At 43.6% G+C, this 23,067-nt stretch overlaps 1 protein-coding gene across 4 annotated transcripts in view; it reads right to left on the minus strand.

Annotated features, from left to right (window-relative positions):
* LOC126473570 (troponin I 3-like) overlaps nt 1-5,525 on the minus strand; it is a 131,355-nt gene extending 125,830 nt beyond the window's left edge. The window contains exon 1 of one of the 4 annotated variants that reach the window (XM_050100709.1): nt 5,397-5,525. The gene's annotated coding sequence lies outside the window, so the exon portion shown is untranslated. The remainder of the gene's footprint in view (nt 1-5,396) is intronic. The other 3 variants (XM_050100708.1, XM_050100707.1, XM_050100710.1) reach the window with 3 other exon arrangements.
* Nucleotides 5,526-23,067: the final 17,542 nt, after the last annotated feature.

Genomic DNA, 23,067 nt, shown 5'->3' on the forward strand with positions numbered 1-23,067 from the left:
AACAAGCGTACTGTAACCTACTTCTTTGTTTTCGGATTGCATTTCCTTAGAATTCTTCCAATGAATCTCAGTCTGGCATCTGCTTTACCGACGATCAACATTATATGATCATTCCATTTTAAATCACTCCTAATGCGTACTCCCAGATAATTTATGGTATTAACTGTTTCCAGTTGCTGACCTGCTATTTTGTAGCTAAATGATAAAGGATCTATCTTTCTGTGTATTTGCAGCACATTACACTTGTCTACATTGAGATTCAATTGCCATTCCCTGCACCATGCGTCAATTCGCTGCAGATCCTCCTGCATTTCAGTACAATTTTCCATTGTTACAACCTCTCGATACACCACAGCATCATCCGCAAAAAGCCTCGGTGAACTTCCGATGTCATCCACAAGGTCATTTATGTATATTGTGAATAGCAACGGTCCAATGACACTCCCCTGCAGCACACCTGAAATCACTCTTACTTCGGAAGACTTCTCTCCATTGAGAATGACATGCTGCGTTCTGTTATCTAGGAACTCTTCAATCCAATCACACAATTGGTCTGATAGTCCATATGCTCTTACTTTGTTCATTAAACGATTGTGGGGAACTGTATCGAACGCCTTGCGGAAGTCTAGAAACACGGCATCTACCTGGGAACCCGTGTCTATGGCCTTCTATGTCTATGTACGAGCCCTAATCTCTCTTATCTTATCTTTGCGCTCTTTCCGCGAAATGTAAGTTGGTGGCAGTAAAACTGTACTGGAGTCAGCCTCAAATGCTGATTTTCTAAATTTCCTCAGTAGCGATTCACGAAAAGAACGCCTCCTTTCCTCCAGAAACTCCCACCCTAGTTCCTGAAGCATTTCCATAACACTCGCGTGATGATCGAACCTACCAGTAACAAATCTAGCGGCCCGCCTCTGAATTGCTTCTATGTCCTCCCTCAATCCGACCTGATAGGGATCCCAAACGCTCGAGCAGTACTCAAGAATAGGTCGCACCAGCGTTCTATAAGCGGTCTCCTTTTCAGATGAACCACATCTTCCCAGAATTCTACCAATGAACCGAAGACGACTATCCGCCTTCCCCACAACTGCCATTACATGCTTGTCCCACTTCATATCGCTCTGCAATGCTACGCCCAAATATTTAATCGACGTGGCTATGTCAAGCGCTACACTACTAATGGAGTATTCAAACGTTACGGGATTCTTTTTCCTATTCATCTGCGTGAATTTACATTTATCTATAATTAGAGTTAGCTGCCATTCTTTACACCAATCACAAATCCTGTCCACGTCATCTTGTATCCTCCCACAGTCACTCAACGACGACACCTTCCCGTACACCACAGCATCATCAGCAAACAGCCGCACATTGCTATCCACCCTATCCAAAAGATCATTTATGTAGATAGAAAACAACAGCGGACCTGCCACACTTCCCTGGGGCACTCCAGATGATACCCTCACCTCCGATGAACACTCACCATCGAGGACAACGTACTGGGGACAAAATGTGAGGTACCTTCTGCCACGTAATTCACAGTGGTGTACAGAGTATGGAAGAAGATGTGGATGTAGATCTTCTGTAATCAACAGCAGACATTTCGATGATGGAAGAAAGCCACTTTGTTTCTTTTTTCTTCAGCGAATTTTACCATGCTCATTTCCTTTGTACTGTAACGTATTGTTAGGAACAGTATAATGCTAGTGCTTGAGAACAGAAGACCGCATTTAAAATGTACGTTGCTTTTGTAACGAGTTCGTTAGAGAAGATGATTTAGCTGTCATCTCTCATGAGGTAATCGCCCAAATGGTTCGTCCCTCTTCATTGTCGGAGAATCTTTTTTCTACAAACATGAGTAATTAGCGAAAGCAACACAAGAGTGGACGTTTGAGAGGAGGTTGTTCGCTTCGGTGGAGCCTACCCTGATATGATTAAGCGCGTGCATCTGATCAGCATTTGATGCTGACTGTTGCCTTTATCAAGCAGCTCTGTACCACTCAGCCATCTGAGAACATATTACGGTCCATGTGAAAGAAAATAACGACCTAGAACGACGACGCTCTGATGAGATCTGAATTTTTGAAGCACGACTGCGGTATTCGGCGATGACTCTCTGCAGGTCGACCGAGCGAGGTGGCGCAGTGGTTAACACACTGGACTCGCATTCGGGAGGACGACGGTTCAATCCCGTCTCCGGCCATCCTGATTTAGGTTTTCCGTGATTTCCCTAAATCGCTTCAGGCAAATGCCGGGATGGTTCCTTTGAAAGGGCACGGTCTATTTCCGTCCCCATCCTTCCCTAACACGAGCTTGCGCTCCGTCTCTAATGACCTCGTTGTCGACGGGACGTTAAACACTAATATCCTCCTCCTCCTCTGCAGGTCGCTTTCTCTCTGCAGTGGACACAAGATCTTTGTTCTTTACGGCAAACTGAAAGCACAACAAAGCTGACGTTATCTCAATGACAACTCGTTATCTGTCTACTACCATCGGCATCTGAAGAGAAAAATCAGTAACAAATGCTGATTGTACAGAGAGAACCATAGGTTATAGGTAAAGGAGCAACAATGTGTACTGCTTGTTAGTACCTCGTCAAACGTCCACAAATATGTTTGAGACAGTCAAAGAAAAAGATCCGCATATACGTAAAAGTTTCAAAGAAAGACATATACGTATTGGACTTGCAGCAGGAAACGGTCAGTTACGAAATCCGTCGCAATTCACAGCGGTAAAGAAGTATACGGAAGTTATGTGCAAAGGTTTGCAATGTGTGACAAGCCTGTATCTAGAAATACTCGGCTGCCATCATCACTACCGCCTAATGGACTGCTACGGCGACCAACAGCTACGCTTATAAGGAAAAACCATAGCCCTCTATCTCTTTTCACACACATGTTGGCACAACACACCGGCACAGAATACACTCATAACTAATCTTAACCGTGGCGAGGCTGCAGAACCGATTGTTGCTTACTCGCAGCCCAGAAAGTAAATATTTTCGTTGGACCATATGACATTCATAGCAAGAAAACTCTTGTGTGAATTCGGTGCAAAATTAAGACCAAGTGTAGTAAAACTATATTTCCGCAGTGTTCTTTAGTTTCAGGCAACTGAGCTTACTATTGTAAGACGGGAAGTTGGATTTTGCGACATCAGCTCTTTAAACCTTCTCGTAATCACTATCCGGAAAGAAACTAGTATTTTAGTCCTTCCGTTGTGTTTTGCACGAGTCTTCGAGAAACCGTGTGAGGGAAATCGAGCAATAGAGACGTCTTCAGTGAACACTGTTTTCCACCACTGAAAATTCCTTCGAAAAATTTATAGTCGTACAACAGAATGAAATATTTGCTTGTCATACACGAAACAGAGAATGCGTTTTAAAGTTTTGGTGCATCATTAAGTAAAGTAACACATTTAACGCTTCGTATCGTTTTGAAAATAAAAGAAATGCGAAGATGAGCTAGAGGCTAATACTATGTGTATCAGGCTATAAGCTGGGAAGAAAACCCCATTTTTCGCACGTCGCTGAAACGATTCGTTGGCTTATTTCACTAGTAAATGTCATGGTTTTAGCTATATGCTGCCCTGAAATATTTCTTCCGGAATTTTTCAGTCAACAAGTATATCTCAAATGGTAGCATCGACAGTGGATTGTAGCGATTTTAATACTTTTAGTGATACAAAAATGTCGTGTCCAGCTCGCAACAAATTTTTGTTAACATATGTCTGGTTTCAATGCCTTATTAACAACCACCAGATATATAATGCGTGGTTGCGAAGAGCACGTCAGTATGAACTGCACTATTATAAGCGGCAGACTCAATTCGTATGCTTCTTATGACACTGACACGCGGTTTGTAGTCAAGTATTTTACATCTGATGATGGTAGTGTGTGAGTCATTGGAACTGCTCATATATAAACAAAAATACTTTTCGAGCAAGGCAGAAAAATTTTATATTACTAACAGTACCTGATGTCTTGGTGAGCATCTTACGACAGTATCAGGCACTAAGGAGAACGCCGGCCGGTGTGGCCGAGTGGTTCTAGGCGCTTCAGTCTGGAACCGCGCGACCGCTACGGTCGCAGGTTCGAATCCTGCCTCGGGCATGGATGTGTGTGATGTCCTTAGGTTAGTTAGGTTTGAGTAGTTCTAAGTTCTAGGGGACTGATGACCTCAGATGTTAAGTCCCATAGTGCTCAGAGCCATTTGAACCATTTGAACTAAGGAGAACAACGTCGTCTTTGAGAAGGAAATTTTACGGTGTGGGCCACTATTAGGATTTGAAGTCATTCAACACTGTGCTATGCGACGCCTTGGCTGAATAGAAGCGACTGCACAGTAGCGTAAGAAATACCTATCAACACCTGCTCATGCGTATAATTTGTGCGTTTTAACAGCACGATTCAGTTCTCATTCATGCAGTAGTTTCTAGGCGCGCGACTACGTACAGTGGATTTACAGGACGTACCTTTACTGCTAACGTTCAGGAAAACACACAGAGCCATCGTAAGATGGCTGATACGGCACAAATATGTTTCCTGATTGTCGTCAAATCAACGTTTCAAGGGACGAGATGAAAACACAGCTATAGTAGAGGGCCCATTCCCCTTAGTTGCAGGAGAATTTTTTTTTTTTTTCCAGCGACGAGGTGCAGAGTTTTAGCCAAGATTTCCTTTCACTCACTCGTCAGTGTGGTGGGATTAACTTGTCTTCACTGTCACAATAGACTGTAGTTGTTTGGGATGCGATCTTTCAGATGGTCGTCGACTGTCGAACTTTCATTGTTACTGTACTATGCGACGCCTTGGCTGAATAGAAGCGACTGCACAGTAGCGTACGAATACCTATCAACACCCGCTCGTGCGTATAATTTGTGAGCTTTAACAGCACGATTCAATTCTCATTCGACCATTTTTGCGCCTTGAACCGCTCGGCCACCATGGCCGGCCGTAGTTGTCTGGGATGCGTTCTTTCAGATGGTCGTCGACTGTCGAACTTTCATTGTTACTGGTGTTTTTACATACGATATCAGAAAGAACACTGCTACCTGGAGGTTCTCACGGGATATGTGCGATCAGCACCAGTCGAGAAACGGAGTCGGTGGTTGGCAGAATTCTACCGCCCCACAAGGAATATGTGTGAAGTGAAATGAATGGATCGATAAAGATGTAACGCAATTGAATGAGGAGTTGTCAGGTAGCCTAATGATTAAGACGACGGCTCGCAATGAGCAGGAAATATGAGCTCGCGTCCCACCTCAGAACAAATTTTTCATTGTCACTACATTTTCGTTAATTCGGTGTTGAGGTACCTCAACGGTTCGCAGTGATACGTTATCGCGTCCCCGCTGACTGTGTGGACTGTACGGGCGTGCTGGGCAGCGGCACTCACCTGCTCTTGAGGATGAGGGGAGTCGGCCGCAGACAGAGCACGAGTGACCTGCCAGGAGGTGGGTTGGAGCCCGACTGGCGGCGGCGGAGGCGCCGCGCGGCGACGCGAGCCCCGCGCCGGCTCCCCATTGGCCGGCCGAAATACCCGGCGCCGAAACGCGACCGGGGTGTAGGAGGACGCGGCAGCCCCCTGGATCTGGTTTCTCGGCGCGCTGCCCGTTGCACAAGGCGCCGCCCCAGCTGCGGCAAGTGCACCGGCCGCACCTCCGCGCGCGCTGCAACCACATCTACATGGATGCTCTGCAAATCACATCTAACGAGGAGACAGCACGACCGTGGGGTCGGGGATTTGTCCGCAATTTTGTGTGGTGAAAGAGGACCCCTGACACCGCACGTGGTTAAAATACGAGGGCTATCCACAAAGTACATTACGTTTTGGAATTAAAAATAAAGAAAGTATTGGAATTTTTTTTATTATATACAGAGGAACGCCACACTTAAATACTACTTTTCTACATAGTTGCCATTTAAATTAAGGCACTTATCGTAGCGATGGACGAGCTTGGAAATTCCTTCGTCGTAAAATTCGACCGCCTGCGCCTTCAACCACGTAATTTGTTAAAGATAATGTAGGTTTGGGAAACTTTCTGAATAATTGGTGGAATAACAAAAGAAAATGAAACAAAAGAAAAAGAAGGTGCCAGGGGAGGAATCGAACCCGAGACATCTGGCGTAAGAGTCCGAGCCCTAAACAACCTTTTTTCTTCACCTAATTTGTTCGTTATAGTTCGTTGCAATTGTTCGTGGCTGATGTCCCCTGACGCCCATTGAAGTTCATTATTGATCCATTAACTCAGTTTTTTTTATTACAGAGGGCAGCTAGCCCTCCGACCGAACACGCTGAGCTACCGTGCCGGCAAACAACTAGGCCAGACAGCCGGTCGGCAACGGGCTAACATTTTCTAGTTATACGGCATCTAAGAAACTTTGGATCGATTTTTCCCGGCATTTTTCGGGTAGTGCGTCCTAATATTTTAACCACGTGAGGTATTAGGGGTCCTCTTTCACCACACAAAATTTCGGACAAATCCCCGACAACACGGTCGTACCTTCTCCTTGTAAGTGTCTGGCAGAGTATTTATCGAACCACTTTCACAATTCTCTATTATTCCAATCGCGTATAGCGCGGAAAGAACGAGCATCTACAGGGTGCTCCATTGATAGTGACCGGGCCAAATATCTCACGAAATAAGCATCAAACGAAAAAACTACAAAGGACGAAACTCGTCTAGCTTCAAGGGGAAAACCAGATGGCGCTATTGTTGGCCCGCTAGATGGCGCTGCCGTAGGTCAAAAGGATATCAACTGCGCTTTTTAAAATAGGAACCCCCATTTTTATTACATATTCGTGTAGTACGTAAAGAAATATGAATGTTTTAGTTGGACCACTTTTTTCGCTTTGTGAGAGATGGCACTGTAATAGTCACAAACATATGGCTCACAATTTTATACGAACAGTCGATAACAGGTAGGTTTTTTAAATTAAAATACAGAACGTAGGTCTCTTTGAACATTTTACGTCGGTTGTTCCAATGTGATACATGTCCCTTATCATTTCTGGGAAGGCATCCTGTTACAGCGTGATTACCTGTAAATACCACATTAATGCAATAAATGCTCAAAATGATGTCAGTCAACCTCAATGCATTTGGCAGTACGTGTAACGACATTCCACTCAACACCGACGTTTTTGAGATTCTGTAATAGTCACAAACGTATAACTACGTGGTATCACGTAACAGTCCGCCAGTGCGGACGGTATTTGCTTCGTGAAACATTACCCCTGTTAAAATGGACCGTTTACCAATTGCGGAAAAGATCGATATCGTGTTGATGTAAGGCTATTGTGATCAAAATACCCAACGGGCGTGTGCTATGTATGCTGCTCGGCATCCTGGACGACATCATACAAGTGTCCGGACCGTTCGCCGGATAGTTACGTTATTTAAGGAAACAGAAAGTGTTCAGCCACATGTGAAACATCAACCACGACCTGCAACAAATGATGATGCCCAAGTACGTGTTTTAACTGCTGTCGCGGCTAATCCGCACATCAGTAGCAGACAAATTGCGACCGAATCGGGAATCTCAAAAACGTCGGTGTTGAGAACGCTACTTCAACATCGACTGCACCCGTACCATATTTCTATACACCTGGAATTGCATGTCGACGACTCTGAACGTCGTGTACACTTCCGCCACACGACACAAGAGAAATTACGGGACGATGACAGATTTTTTGCAAGCGTGCTATTTAGCGACGAAGCATCATTCACCAACAGCGGTAACGTAAACCGGCATTAATATGCGCTATTGGGCAACGGAAAATCTACGATGGCTGCGACAAGTGCAACATCAGCGACCTTGGCGGGTTAATATATGGTGCGGCATTATGGGATGAAGGATAACTGGCCCCCATTTTATCGATGGCAATCTAAATGGTGCAATGTATGCTGATTTCCTACGTAATATTCTACCGATGTTACTACAAGATGTTTCACTGCATGACAGAATGCCGATGTACTTCTAACGTGATGGACGTCCGTCACATAGCTCGCGTGCGGTTGAATCGGATTGAATAGCATATTTCATGACAGGTGGATTGGTCGTCGAAGCACCATACCATGGCCCGCACGTTCACCGGATCTGACGTCCCCGGATTTCTTTCTGTGGGGAAAGCTGAAGGATATTTGCTATCGTGATCCACCGACAACGCCTGAAAACATGTGTCAGCGCATTGTCAATGCATGTGCGTATATTGCGGAAGGCGAACTACTCGCTGTTGAGAGGAATGTCGTTACACGTATTGCCAAATGTATTGAGGTTGACGAACATCATTTTGAGCATTTATTGCATTAATGTCGTATTTACAGGTAATCACGCTGTAACAGCATGCGTTCTCAGAAATGATAAGTTCACAAAGGTACATGTATCACATTGGAACAACCGAAATAAAATGTTCAAACGTACCTACGTTCTGTATTTTAATTTAAAAAACCTACCTGTTATCAATTGTTCGTATAAAATTGTGAGTCATAGGTTTGTGACTATTACAGCCCCATCTATCACAAAGCGAAAAAGTGGTACCACTAAAACATTCATATTTTTTTACGTACTACACGAATATGTAGTAAAAAATGGGGGTTCCTATTTAAAAAAACGCAGTTGATATTCGTTTGATCTATGGCAGCGCCATATAGCGGTCCAACCATAGCGTCATCTGGTTTCCCCCTTCAAGCTAGATAAGTTTCGTTCGTTGTAGTTTTTTCGTTTGACGCTTATTTCGTGAAATATTTGGTCTGGTCATGATCAATGGACCACCCTGTATATCTTTCCGTACGAGCTCTGATTTCCCTTATTTCATCATGGTGATCGTTTCTTCCTATCCGGATCGACGTCAACAAAATATTTTCGCATTCGGAGGAGAAAGCTGGTGACTGGAATTTCGTGAGAAGATTCCGATGTTTTAATGATGTCCATTCCAAATCCTGTATCATTTCAGTGACGCTCTCTCCCCTATTCTGTGATAATACAAAACGTGCTGGCCTTCTTTGAACTTTTTCGATGTATTCCGTCAATCCTATTTGGTAAGTAGCCCGCACCGCGAGGCAGTATTCTAAAAGAGGACGGACAAGCGTAGTGTAGGCAGTCTCCTTAGTAGATCTGTTACATTTTCTAAGTGTCCTGCCAATAAAACGCAGTCTTCGGTTAGCCCTCTCCACAACATTTTCTATGTGTTCCTTCCAGTTTAAGTTGTTCGTGATTGTAATTCCGAGGTATTTAGTTGAATTTACGGCCTTTTGATTTGACTGATTTATCTTGTAACCGAAGTTTAACGGGTTCCTTTAAGCACTCACGTGGATGACCTCACACTTTTCGTTATTTATGGTCAACTGACAATTTTCACACTATACAGATATCTTTCCTACACTACTGGCCATTAAAATTGCTACATCGAGAAGAAATGTAGATGATAAACGGGCATTCATTTGACAAATATATTATACCAGAACTGACATGTGATTACATTTTCACGCAATTTGGGTGCATAGATCCTGAGAAATCAGTACCCAAAACAACCACTTCTGGCCGTAATAACGGCCTTGATACGCCTCAGCATTGAGTCAAACAGAGATTTGATGGCGTCTACAGGTACAGCTGCCCATGCAGCTTCAACACGATACCACAGTTTATCACGAGTAGTGACTGGCGTATTGTGACGAGCCAGTTGCTCGGCCACCATTGACCAGACGTTTTCAATTGGTGAGAGATCTGGAGAATGTGCTGGCCAGGGTAGCAGCCGAACATTTTCAGTATCGAGAAAGGCCCGTACAGGACCTGCAACATGCAGTCGTGCACTATCCTGCTGAAATGTAGAGCTTCGCAAGGATCGAATGAAGGGTAGAGCCAGGGGTCGTAACACATCTGAAATTTAACGTACACTGTTCAAAGTGCCGTCAGTGCGAACAAAAGGTGACCGCGACATGTAACCAATGGCACCCCATACCATCACGCCAGGTGATACGCCAGTATGGCGATGACGAATGCACGCTTCCAATGTGCGTTCTCCGCGATGTCGCCTAACGCTTATGCCACCATAATGATGCTGTCAACAGAACTTGGTTTCATCCGAAAAAATGACGTTTTGCCATTCGTGCACCCAGGACCGTCGTTGAGTACACCATCTCAGGCGGTCCTGTCTGTGATGCAGCGTCAAGGGTAACCGCAGCCATGGTCTCCGAGCTGAAAATCCATGCTGCTGCAAACGTCGTCGAACTGTTCGTGCAAATGGTTGTTGTCATGCAAACGTCCCCCATCTGTTGACTCAGGGATCGAGACGTGGCTGCACGATCCGTTACAGCCATGCCTGTCATCTTGACTGCTAGTGATACGAGGTCGTTGGGATCTAGCACGGCGTTTCGTATTACCCTCTGAACCCACCGATTCCATATTCTGCTAACAGTCATTGGATCTAGACCAAAGCGAGCAGCAATGTCGCGATGCGATAAACCGCAGTCGCGATAGGCTACAATCCGACCTTTATCAAAGTCGGAAACGTGATGGTACGCATTTCTCCTTCTTACACGAGGCATCACAACAACGTTTCACCAGGCAACGCCGGTCAACTGCTGTTTGTGTATGAGAAATCGGTTGGAAACTTTCCTCATGTCAGCACGTTGTAGGTGTCATCACCGGCGCCAACCTTGTGTGAATGCTCTGAAAACCTAATCATTTGCATCCCACAGCATCTTCTTCCTGTCGGTTAAATTTCGCATCTGTAGCATGTCATCTTCGTGGTGTAGAAATTTTAATGGCCAGTAGTGTCGTTTTGCAATTTGTTTTGATCTTCTGATGACTTTGTTAGTCGATAGACGACAGCGTTATATGCAAACTACCTAAGACGGCTGCTCAGATTGTCTCCCAAATCGTTTATATAGATAAGAAACAGCAAAGGGCTTTTAACACTACCTTGGGGAAAGCCAGAAATCACTTCTGTTTTACTCGATGACTTTCCGTCTATTACTACGAACTTTGACCTCTCTCACAGGAAATCACGAATCCAGACAGATAACGGAGACGATATTCCATAGCCGCTTGTGTGGTACAGTGTTATAAGCTTTCCGGAAATCCAGAAATACGGAATTTGAAGTCCCTTGTCAACACTTCATGCGAGTAGAGAGCTAGTTGTGTTTCACAAGAACGATGTTTTTAAATCCATGTTGAGTGTGTGTCACTAGACCGTTTTCTTCGTGGTAATTCAGAGTAATATGGCGAGGAACGATCATTAGAATGTAAATTGGCCGTTCCCTATAAAGATACAGGGTATTTATAAATGGTGGAAAAATCGAAATTTTTTATGACTTTATTAAATTCTATAGTCTTTCCTGATTACATTGATATATACATTGTGCTGTTGTTGTGGTATTCAGTCCGGAGACTGGTTTGATGCAGCTCTCCATGCTACTCTATCCTGTGCAAGCTTCTTCATCTCCCAGTACCTACTGCAACCTATATCCTTCTGAATCTGTTTAGTGTATTCATCTCTTGGTCTCCCTCTACGATTTTTACCCTCCGCACTGCCCTCCAATACTAAATTGGTGATCCCTTGATCCCTCAGAGTATGTCCTATCAACCGATCCCTTCTTCTAGTCGAGTTGTGCCACAAATTTCTCTCCTCCCCAATTCTATTCAATACCTCATCATTAGTTAAGTGATCCAACCATCTAATCTTCAGCATTCTTCTGTAGCACCACATTTCGAAAGCTTCTATTCATTTTTTGTGTAAACTATTTATCGTCCACGTTTCACTTCCATACATGGCTACACTCCATACAAATACTTTCAGAAACGACTTCCTGGCACTTAAATCTATACTCGATGTTAGCAAATTTCTCTTCGTCAAAAACACTTTCCTTGCCATTGCAAGTCTACATTTTATATTCTCTCTACTTCGACCATCATCAGTTATTTTGCTCCCCAAATAGCAAAACTCATGTACTACTTTAAACGTCTGATTTCCTAATCTAATACCATCAGCATCACCCGATTTCATTCGACTACATTGCATTATCCTCGTTTTGCTTTTGTTGATGTTCATCTTATATCCTCTTTACAAGAAACTGTCCATTCTGTCCATTCCGTTCAGCTGCTCTTCCAGGTCCTTTGCTGTCTCTGACAGAATTATGTCATTGGTGAACCACAAAGTTTTTATTTCTTGTCCATAGATTTTAATTCCTACTCCGAATTTTTCTTTTGTTTCCTGTACTGCTTGCTCAATATACAGATTGAATAACATCAGGGATAGGCTACAGCCCTGCCTCACTCTCGTCCCAACCACTGCTTCCCTTTCATCCCCCTCGACTCTTACAACTGCCATCTGGTTTCTGTACAAATTGTAAATAGCCTTTCGGTCACTGTATTTTACCCTTGCCACCTTCAGCATTTGAAAGAGAGTGTTCCAGTCAACATTGTCAAAAGCTTTCTCAAAGTCCACAAATGCTAAAAACGTAGGTTTGCCTTTTCTTAATCGATTTTCTAAGATAAGTCGTAGGGTCAGTATTGCCTCACGTGTTCCAACATTTCTATGGAATCCAGACTGATCTTCCCCGAGGTCGGCTTCTACCAGTTTTTACATTTGTCTGTAAAGAATTTCTGTTAGTATTTTGCAGCCATGGCTTATTAAACTGATAACTCGGTAATTTTCACATCTGTCAACACCTGCTGGTACTGGCAGAAGTAAGGCTGTGAGGACGGGGCGTTAGTCGTGCTTGGGTAGCTCAGTTGGTAGAGCACTTGTCCGCGATAGGCAAAGATCCCGAGTTCGAGTCTCGGTCCGGCGCACAGTTTTAATCTGCCAGGAATTTTTAACACTTGCTTTCTTTGGGATTGGAATTATTATATTCTTCTTGAAGTCTGAGGGTATTTCGCCTGTCTCATACATCTTGATCATCAGATGATAGAGTTTTATCAGGGCTGGCTCTCCCAAGGCTATCAGTAGTTCTAATGGAATGTTGTCTACTCCTTGGGCCTTGTTTCGACTTAGATCTTTCAGTACTCTGTCAAACTCTTCACGCAGTATTATATCTCCCATGTCATCTTCATCCTCTTCCATTTCCATAATATTGTCCGCAAGAACATCGCCCTTGTATAGACCCTCTGTATACTCCTTCTACCTTTTGCTTTCCCTTCTTTGCTTGGAACTGGGTCTCCATCTGAGCTCTTGATATTCATACAAGTGGTTCTCTTTTCCCCAAAGGTCTCTTTAATTTTCTTGTAGGCAGTATCTATCTTACGCCTAGTGATATACGCCTCTGCATCCTTTCATTTGTACTCTAGCCATCCCTGCTTAGCCATTTTGCACTTCCTGTCGATCTCAGTTTTGAGACGTTTGTATTCCTTTTTGCCTGCTTCATTTACTGCATTTCTGTATTTTTCTCCTTTCATCAATTAAATTCAATATCTCTTCTGTTACCCCAGGATTACTACTAGCCCTCGTCGTTTTACCTACTTGATCCTCTGCTGCCTTGACTATTTCATCTCTCAAAGCTTCCCATTCCTTATCTACTGTATTTCTTCCCCCATTCTCGTCAATCGTTCCCTAATGCTCTCCCTGAGACACTCTACAACCTCTGGTTCTGTCAGTTTATCCAGGTCCCATCTCCTTAAATTCACCCCTTTTTGCAGTTTCTACAGTTTTAATCCACAGTTCATAACCAATAGATTGTGGTCAGAGTCCACATCTGCCCCTGGAAATGTCTTACAATTTAAAACCTGGTTCCTAAATCTCTGTCTTACCATTATATAATCTATCTGAAACCTTTCAGTATCTCCAGGCTTCTTCCTTGTATACAACCTTTTTTACAAATCTTAACCAAGTGTTAGCTATGATTAAATTATGCTCTGTGCAAGATTCTACCAGGCGGCTTCCTCTTTCATTCCTTACCCCCATTCCATATTTACCTACTACGTTTCCATCTCTTCCTTTTCTTGCTATCGAATTCCAGTCACCCATGACTATTAAATTTTCGTCTCCCTTCACTATCTGAATAATTTATTTTATCTCATCATACATTTCATCAATCTCTTCGTCATCTGCGGAACGAGTCGGCATATAAACTTGCACTACTGTAGTAGGCGTGGTCTTCGTATCTATCTTGGCCACAATAATGCGTTCACTACGCTGTTTGTAGCAGCTTACCCGCATTCCTATTTTTTTTTATTCATTATTAAACCTACTTCTGCATTACCCCTATTTGACTTTGTATTTATAACCTTGTATTCACCTGACCAGAAGTCTTGTTCCTCCTGCCACCGAACTTCACTAATTCTCACTATATCTGACTTTAACCTATCCATTTCCCTTTTTAAATTTTCTAACCTACCTGCCCGATTAAGGGATCTGACATTCGATGCTCCAACCCGTAGAATGCCAATTTTCTGTCTACTGATAACAACGTGCTCCTGAGTAGTCCCCGTCCGGAGATCCGAATGGGGAACTATTTTACCTCCAGAATCTTTTACCCAAGAGGACGCCATCATCATTTAACCACACAGTAAAGCTGCATGCCCTGGGGAAAAATTACGGCTGTAGTTCCCCCTGGCTTTCAGCCGTTCGCAGTACCAGCACAGCAAGGCCGTTTTAGTTAGTGATACAAGGCCAGATCAGTCAATCATGCAGACCATTGCCCCTGCAACTACTGGAAAGGCTGCTGCCCCTCTTCAGGAACCACACGTTTGTCTGGCCTCTCAACAGATAGCCCTCCGATGTGGTTGCACCTACGGTACGGCTATCTGTATCGCGGAGGCACTCAAGCCTCCCCACCAACGGCAAGGTCCATTGTTCATGGGGGAGGGGGGATATACATTATATAATGTATATTATAATGTATATTATATAATGTAATATACATTATAGGCTTTCAAATGAAAAATGTCCTATATATACAAAATTTTAAAGTTACAGTCATGTATGCCGCCATGCCCCATTTATTTCTGTTACAGAAACCAGTATTATTTCGAAAAGAACTGTGAACTTTCTGTTTCCAGCGATTATACGTATGATACGTTGTATATGTTGGTAACAGTACAGGTTTTTAGTGTCTGTAAAAGATTATCTTTGCTAGTACTTACTTTTGTTTCGCTGAAGCAGTTCTTTCTCGTGTTACTGAATGTTTGTTGCCCAAGTTCTACATATATTTGTGGAAGTACATATCCTTTAGTGTGCAATGAATACGAACTATGCCACACATCAAGATATTCAATAAAAGGTAATTCGGTGGTGAAAGGGTTCACAAACAAAGCAAGCCACACTGTTGAAAGTAACCTATGTATCAGTTCTTCAGGGAAGAAACTCCCACATGGCACACCTCCCGGTGATCCAAATTTTTGTGTTAACAATGACGCTGTTTGTAGTGGATTTGTTGTTGTTGATGTGGGCATCATATCTTCTTTGATAAAGGAAGTGGCGATATGCAAACAATGTGATGGTGTAGGCTGATTGGAAATAACCGATCAACAAAGTAGCAGGATGGATTTATCGTCAAAGTTAGTTGTTCCATGTAGATCCTGCAATAAATCTACCTCGAAAATGACTTTGAAGATTGTGCATAATTCATGTGATGTGAATTTGAAGTTAGTGTATGCAATGCGGGCAATAGGAAAAGGAAAAAAGGCTGCTCAAACGTTTTGTGGTTTGATGGACCTTCCTCCTCCTCCCAGTAGGTTCAGCTAGTACATAAACATACTTTTAGGTACCTTGACGGTTGTGTCTAAAGCACCTATGAAAAGTTCAGTAGAAGAAACTGTAAATATTAGTGGAACCAAGGACACTGCTGTTGTGCTTGATGAGATATGGCAACGTCGAGGACATCGTTCCTTGAATGGTGTTGTAAGTGCTACTTCTCTGGAGAATGGAAAAGTTCTTGATGTTGAGTGCTTATCTAAGCACTGCCTCACCTGCCATGGTAACACTGAAGGACATATTGAACATCAGTGTTCTAAGAATTATGATGGTTACAGTGGAGGTATGGAGTGTGATGGAGCTCTAAAAATATTTCAGAGGTCGGTGCCCGTTTATAACGTTAGATATACGAAGTACCTAGGCGATGGGGCCTCTAAAGCTTTCAGTAAAATTAATGAGTTCAATGTTTATGGTGATACCTTGGTAACAAAACTGGAGTGTTGTGGACATGTGCAAAACAGGATGGGTGCTAGATTGAGAAAGCTACGAAGAGAAATGAAAGGAAAGTTGCTATCTGATGGAAAATCTCTGTCTGGCCGAGGCAGAATGACAGAAACTGAAATAGATCTTCTTCAGAGTTATTATGGACTGGCCATTAGACGAACTGCACTTCTGAATGATGTTACAGCAATGAGAAAAGCTGTATGGGCCACCTACTTTCGTAAGTTGTCCACAGATGACCACCCTGTTCACGGACTTTGCCCTAAAGGAGCAGATTCTTGGTGTGGTAACCGAAAAGCAAAAGAAAGTGGTCAAATATACCATAATAAGCATTCTCTACTTGAGCCTGTTATGAATGAAATAAAACCAATTTTCAGAGACCTGAGTGACCATGTTTTTCTTAGTAAATGTCTTCATGGGGGTGCTCAGAATACAAATGAAAGTTTCAACCATTGAATATGGGAAATATTACCCAAGTATGTTTTTGTAGGACTAAATACATTAGAAGTTGGTGTACTAGATGCAGTGATGTCTTTCAATGGTGGAGTGATAGGAAGGTTGGATGTTCTAAGAAATTTAGGCACAAAATGTGGCTCTGATACGGAAGACCAATTGCTTGCGTGTGACAGATAACGGGTACATGAAGCTGAAAGTTTCGCTCTTCAAGTTACCAAAGAAGCAAGAAGTGCTAAAAGGAATGCCAAGAGGAAGCTTGAAGATGAAGAAGTGCTGCTAGACGAAGACTACGTTTCAGGAATGTTCTGAGGCACAGTTTAATTGGACTCATATTTTCATTCGCAATTTCCCGCAAGTTGTATTTTTCAGAATTCAGGTACAAATATTTCATAAAGTTAATAAAGCATTGTTCTAAGTTTTGGTGACTAGCAATAGTCCATACATATGTAGTAGACCTAAGCTTTAGTACAGACTCAACTAAATTATAGAAAAAACAAAATTTTTATTACGAAAAAGTTATAAAAATTAAAATGTAAGATGTGATAATTGTTACCCTTGTAATATACATAATAGGTGGAATTAAATAGGTCTATTACCTCAGTCATCATGTCATGCATATCTGGTTAAAATTTTGTCTGATTCAAATGTGTAACATTGGATTAAATGCCACCTCAATTTGAGGAAGAATTTTGGAAAAAATGTATCAATATCTTTGTAATATTTTTAATAATCCAAAGCAGGTCCAAAAATATTCAAAATACTTTTCATTGCTTAGAAAGTGTGCTGCATTACCTGATACCAACAAAAAAATCTGTAAAACATATACGCCGGCCGGGGTGGCCGAGCGGTTCAGGGCGCTACAGTCTGGAACTGCGCGACCGCTACGGTCGAAGGTTCGAATCCTGCCTCGGGCATGAATGTGTGTGATGTCCTTAGGTTAGTTAGGTTTAAGTAGTTATTAGTTCTAGGGGACTGATGACCTCAGAAGTTAAGTTCCATAGTGCTCGAAGCCCTTTGAACCATTTTTTTGTAAAACATATACATTATAAACAGTGCCTGAAAGAAATAGGTGTTGATGTTTACGTAATATTGATCCGGAAAAGTACCCTGTATCCTTAAAGGAATCCTCCAGGAATTAACGTCGAGTGCCTAATCCTGTTTGAACGCACGAAAAATTGGCGATTTTTGTGATTTTTTCAAATAATATAAAAATGAATGCTAAATTTGATGAAATAATTTTATTTCTTACATTTTTGTCTTTAAAAAATCATTTTTGTGTCCGCATTGGAGGCCCCTGTAGCCGCTGCACCAGGAAGAAGGACTGCACGCAGCCGGAACATTGGTCATCGACGAAAATTCTGGAATCCCTCCTACTGGACCTGCAACACAATAATTTTGTATGCCAATATATTTTCTAGCAGTACACATAGAATAATTGAAAAATATTGAGTCCTAACAAAATGGTAACCTGTTGAAATGAGTGTCATGTTTCTCGCCCAAAAAATCAAGACAAAAGCATGGATCGAAAATAGAATTTTGAAGATATTGCAAGAACGGCTACGTATGCTGATAGAGAGTTCAATTTAGACTGCCAGCATCTAATTCAGATCAAAATCGTACGTTTCCAGCCAATCTGAAAAGTACTGTATCGAAAAAAACGCGTTTTAAGTTGTGGGTTACATTTTTCGAAGTTAAACATGCAGCGTGACAGTTATTTAACTATATGGAAAAAAAGTAATTAGTTACAAACTAGGGCGTGTAGCCACACTTTATTCAACATGTAAACATCACTACAGACATTCGGTTTACGTTATGACATGTTCGATATGCCTGCCATCATTGGCGATGATGTGGCGCAGACAAATGGCGAAATTCTGCGTGACCCGCTGGAGTGTCGGAACATCGGTGCTGTCGATGACCTCCTGAATGGCTACTTTCAGCTCAGCAATGGTTTTGAGGTTATTGCTGTACAGCTTGTCTTTAATATGGACCCACAAAAAGGAGTCGCGTGTGTTAATTTCCGGAGAATATGGCGGCCAGTCGAGGCCCATGCCAGTGGCCTCTCGGTACCCCAGAGCTAGAATGCGGTCCCCAAAGTGCTCCTCCAGGACATCAAACACTCTCCTGCTTCGATGGGGTCGAGCTCCGTCTTGCATGAACCACATCTTGTCGAAATCAGGGTCACTTTGGATAATGGGGACGAAATCATCTTCCAAAACCTAGACGTACCGTTCGGTAGTCACCGTGCCATCACTGAATATCGCACCGATTTTTTCCGTGACTGCACACTGCACACCACACAGGCAGACGTTGAGGGTGAAGCGACTTCTCGATCGCAAAATGCAGATTATCGGTTCCCAAAATATGCCAATTTCGCTTACTAACGGATCCGTCCAAATGAAAGTGGGCTTCGCCGTGCATGCGCATACAAATTGCCACCATGCCTCGCGGCCAACAGTGCCGTTTCAACGTCCTAACGCAAACCGTTCAGAAGTTATGACGATTTTTTTCATATAGTTCAATAATTGCTACACTGTACGTCTAGTCAGAAATTCCAGATAGAAAAGGAGGCCCTCCTCTGCCTTCTTCGTGGCCATGGCGATCCTGCGGGTCTTTTTCCGCAGCTTCTGTCATCTGCTGCTCAGCTCGCTCGATGCGTTTTACATCCAGCTTTCTGTAGAAGTTATAAGAAGCTGGTCCAGTCTCAAATTCTAGCACTTTCATAAGTTTCATGACGACGTATTTGATATTACATGCTGCCACATTAGCCGCGATATCGATATTTTTTTCCCGCTGTGAATCGGTTTCGGAAACACTTTTTCACAAATCGCCTTCTAACTCGATAACGGAGCTTGTGGCGAACTTGGTATGAACACTACAGTGCAGTAACCATCCCAAGGAACATTTGAAGCCAAACAAGCAAAAATCGATTTTTGGAGGTTTCACAGAGCGTACAGTGAAACCACGAGAAAGCTACACTACTGGCCATTCAAATTGCTACACCAAGAGGAACTGCAGATGATAAACGGGTATTCATTGGACAAATATATTATACTAGAACTGACATGTGATTACATTTTCAAGCAATTTGGGTGCATAGATCCTGAGAAATCAGTACCCTAAACAACCAACTCTGGCCGTAATAACGTTCTTGATACGCCTGGGCATTGAGTCAAACAGAGCTTGCATGGCGTATACAGGTACAGCTGCCAAGCAGCTTCAACACGATACCATAGTTCATCAAGAGTAGCGACTGGTGTATTGTGACGAGCCAGTTGCTCGGCCACCATTGACCAGACGTTTTCAATTGGTGAGAGATCTGGAGAATGTGCTGGCCAGGGCAGCAGTCGAACATTTTCAGTATCCACAAAGGCCCGTACACGACCTGCAACATGCGGTCGTGCATTATTATGCTGAAATGTAGGGTTTCACAGGATCGAATGAAGGGTAGAGCCACGGGTCGTAACACATCTGAAATGTAACGTCCACTGTTCAAAGTGCCATCAATGCGAACAAGAGGTGAGCGAGACGTGTAACCAATGGCACCCCATACCATCACGCCGGGTGATACGCCAGTATGGCGATGACGAATACACGCTTCCAACGTGCGTTCACTTCGATGTCGACAAACCCGGATGCGACCTTCATGATGCTGTAAACAGAACCTGGATTCCTCCGAAAAAATGACGTTTTGCCATTCATGCACCCAAGTTCGTCGTTGAGTACACCATCTCAGGCGGTCTTGTCTGTGATGCAGCGTCAAGGGTAACCGCAGCCACGATCTCCGAGCTGATAGTCCATGCTGCTTCAAACGTCGTCGAACTGTTGGTGCAGATGGTTGTTGTCTTGCAAACGTCCCCATCTGTTGACTCAGGGATCGAGACGTGGCTGCACGATCCGTTACAGCCATGCGGATAAGATGCCTGTCATCTCGACTGCTAGTGATACGAGGCCGTTGGGAACCAGCACGGCGTTCCGTATTAGCCTCCTGAACCCACCGATTCCACATTCTGCTAACAGTCATTGGATCTCGAACAACGCGAGCAGCAATGTCGCGATACGATAAAACGCTAACTCGATAGGCTACGATCCGACCTTTATCAAAGTCGGAAACGTGATGCTACGCATTTCTCCTCCTTACACGAGGCATCACAACAACGTTTCACCAGGCAACGCCGGTCAAGTGCTGTTTGTGTATGAGAAATCGGTTGGAAACTTTCTTCATGTCAGCACGTTGTAGGTGTCGCCACCGGCGCCAGCCTTGTGTGAATGCTCTGAAAAGCTAATAATTTGCATACCACAGCATCTTCTTCCTGTCGGTTAAATTTCGCGTCTGTAGCACGTCATCTTCGTGGTGTAGCATTTTTAATGGCCAGTAGTGTATATCTGGATGGGCGGACGGGGCTTTCAGGCGCCCTCCTCCAGAGTGCGAATCCACTGTGTTTTCGCAGAACCACCTCGTGATAGCAACGCACAAGAACTACGCAGAACAATGGCAACGTCCATTCCGTACCAGAACAGCCGAGATAAAAAATTAAAATCTATTTTCCGTTTAGATAGCAAAATAAATTTGTTACTTCTACAACGAATTTTCGCTCTGAAGCAGAGCGTGCAGCGAGTAGAATGACACAGTGTTTTGCACAGAGACTGGAACCTGGGACCTTTACCCTTCACGGGAAAGTGCTCCACCGACTGAACTATCCAAGTATGACTTACGCTCAGCCCTACCAGCGTCGCTCCGTCAGTGTCTCTTCTCCTACCTTCCGAACAGCACACAAGTTCACCTGCATAGCTTGCGGGGTTGTGGAGAAATGCCTAGGGGATTGTTTCCAGAGTGAATTTCCACTCTGTTGCAGAATGTGCGCTGAAGTCTGATGTTTGGAAGTAAGAGAAAGTAGTAGCACAATGGAAACTGAAAAACCATGTCGTGAGTGCTTGGTTAGGTCAGTCGGTAAAGCACTTGCCCGCAAAGACAAAGGTCTTCGTTTCTAGTCCCTCGCAAGGTTTAACCTGCTTGGAAGTTTCAAATTATATGTCTGAGTTCAAGCCAACATCTGATGCAAGACTTTGAACTGAAACACACAGAGCGTAAAATCAGCCTTAGTCGTAACTTCCAGCGGTCATCCACGGATTGCGCATACTGGAGTAGTCACACGGTAATGGGGTTAGCTGCGAAATAAGAAGGAAAACGTCTCTACTCTAGCCTGTCTTGTACGAGCCTCTCCATCTCCACGTAACGACTGCCACCTGCATTCACCTGCACCTGCTTACTGCGACACAGTTATCATACATCCTCAACGACAGAGAAAATGTTCAAATGTGTATGAAATCTTATGGTACTTAACTGACAAGGCCATCAGTCCCTAAGCTTACACACTACTTAACCTAAATTATCCTAAGGACAAACACACACACCCATGCCCGAGGGAGGACTCGAGCCTCCGCCGGGATCAGCCGCACAGTCCATGACTGCAGCGCCTAAGACCGCTCGGCTAATCTCACGCGGCTCAAGGAGACCAGTGTGTGCGGAGGAAGAACGTCCTTTCCGATAGGCGGCTGAACCCACCCCATGCGATATTCCAGCCGACAACGTCATTTGACTGTCATTTTTTACTGTATTCATCCCTCGTACTCGCACCACAAATCCGTGTCAATACTGTGATCGGCCACCGCAGATTTATTAGGTTGTAAGAGCTGGGTGTACCTGGGTGCTCTGTGCATCTCTGAAGGATAGTACGTGTCGTCTGTCCGATGTATGAAAGGCCGCACTCACGGGGGATCTTGTAAACCCCAGGCTTACGAAGCACCAAATCATCCTTAACGGAGCCCAGAAGTGCTGCTGTCTTTGGTGGAGGGCGAAAAACCACTTTCGCTTCATGCTTACTGAGGATCCGTCCTATTTTTGACCATAGGCTTCCCATGTATGGCAGAAAAGCCATCGATTTAAAACTTTCCTTGTCTTCTTCTAATTTTCTTAAACCAAAAGTTGGTTTCATTTGTATCTGCTGTTGTGAGTACCCGTTGGCTTGAAAAACTCTTCTCAGGTGTAAAAGCTCGTTCTCCAGACTGCTCTCGTCCGCAGTGACATGTGCTCTGTGTACTAGAGTTCTGAGTACACTCATCCTCTGTGAAGGATGGTGGCAGCTATTTGCGCGTAAATATAAATCTGTATGGGTCGGTTTTCGATAAAGCGCGTGTCCCGAGGTGCCATCATCTTTACACCGTACTAGCACATCCAAAAATGGAAGGCATCCATCTTTTTCGATTTCCATCGTGAACTGAATTTGTCTGTGGATGGAGTTCAGATGATCTAAAAATCCTTTTAACTTGTCTTCACCATGGGGCCACACTACAAACGTGTCGTCAACATACCTCCAAAACACTGTGGACTTCTAACTTGCAGATTCCAGCGCCTTCTTCTCGAAGTCCTCCACAAAAAAAAAGTTGGCCACCAAAGACGACAAAGGACTACCCA

Source organism: Schistocerca serialis, chromosome 4 (genome assembly GCF_023864345.2).
Source record: "Schistocerca serialis cubense isolate TAMUIC-IGC-003099 chromosome 4, iqSchSeri2.2, whole genome shotgun sequence".
Taxonomy (NCBI): domain Eukaryota; kingdom Metazoa; phylum Arthropoda; class Insecta; order Orthoptera; family Acrididae; genus Schistocerca; species Schistocerca serialis.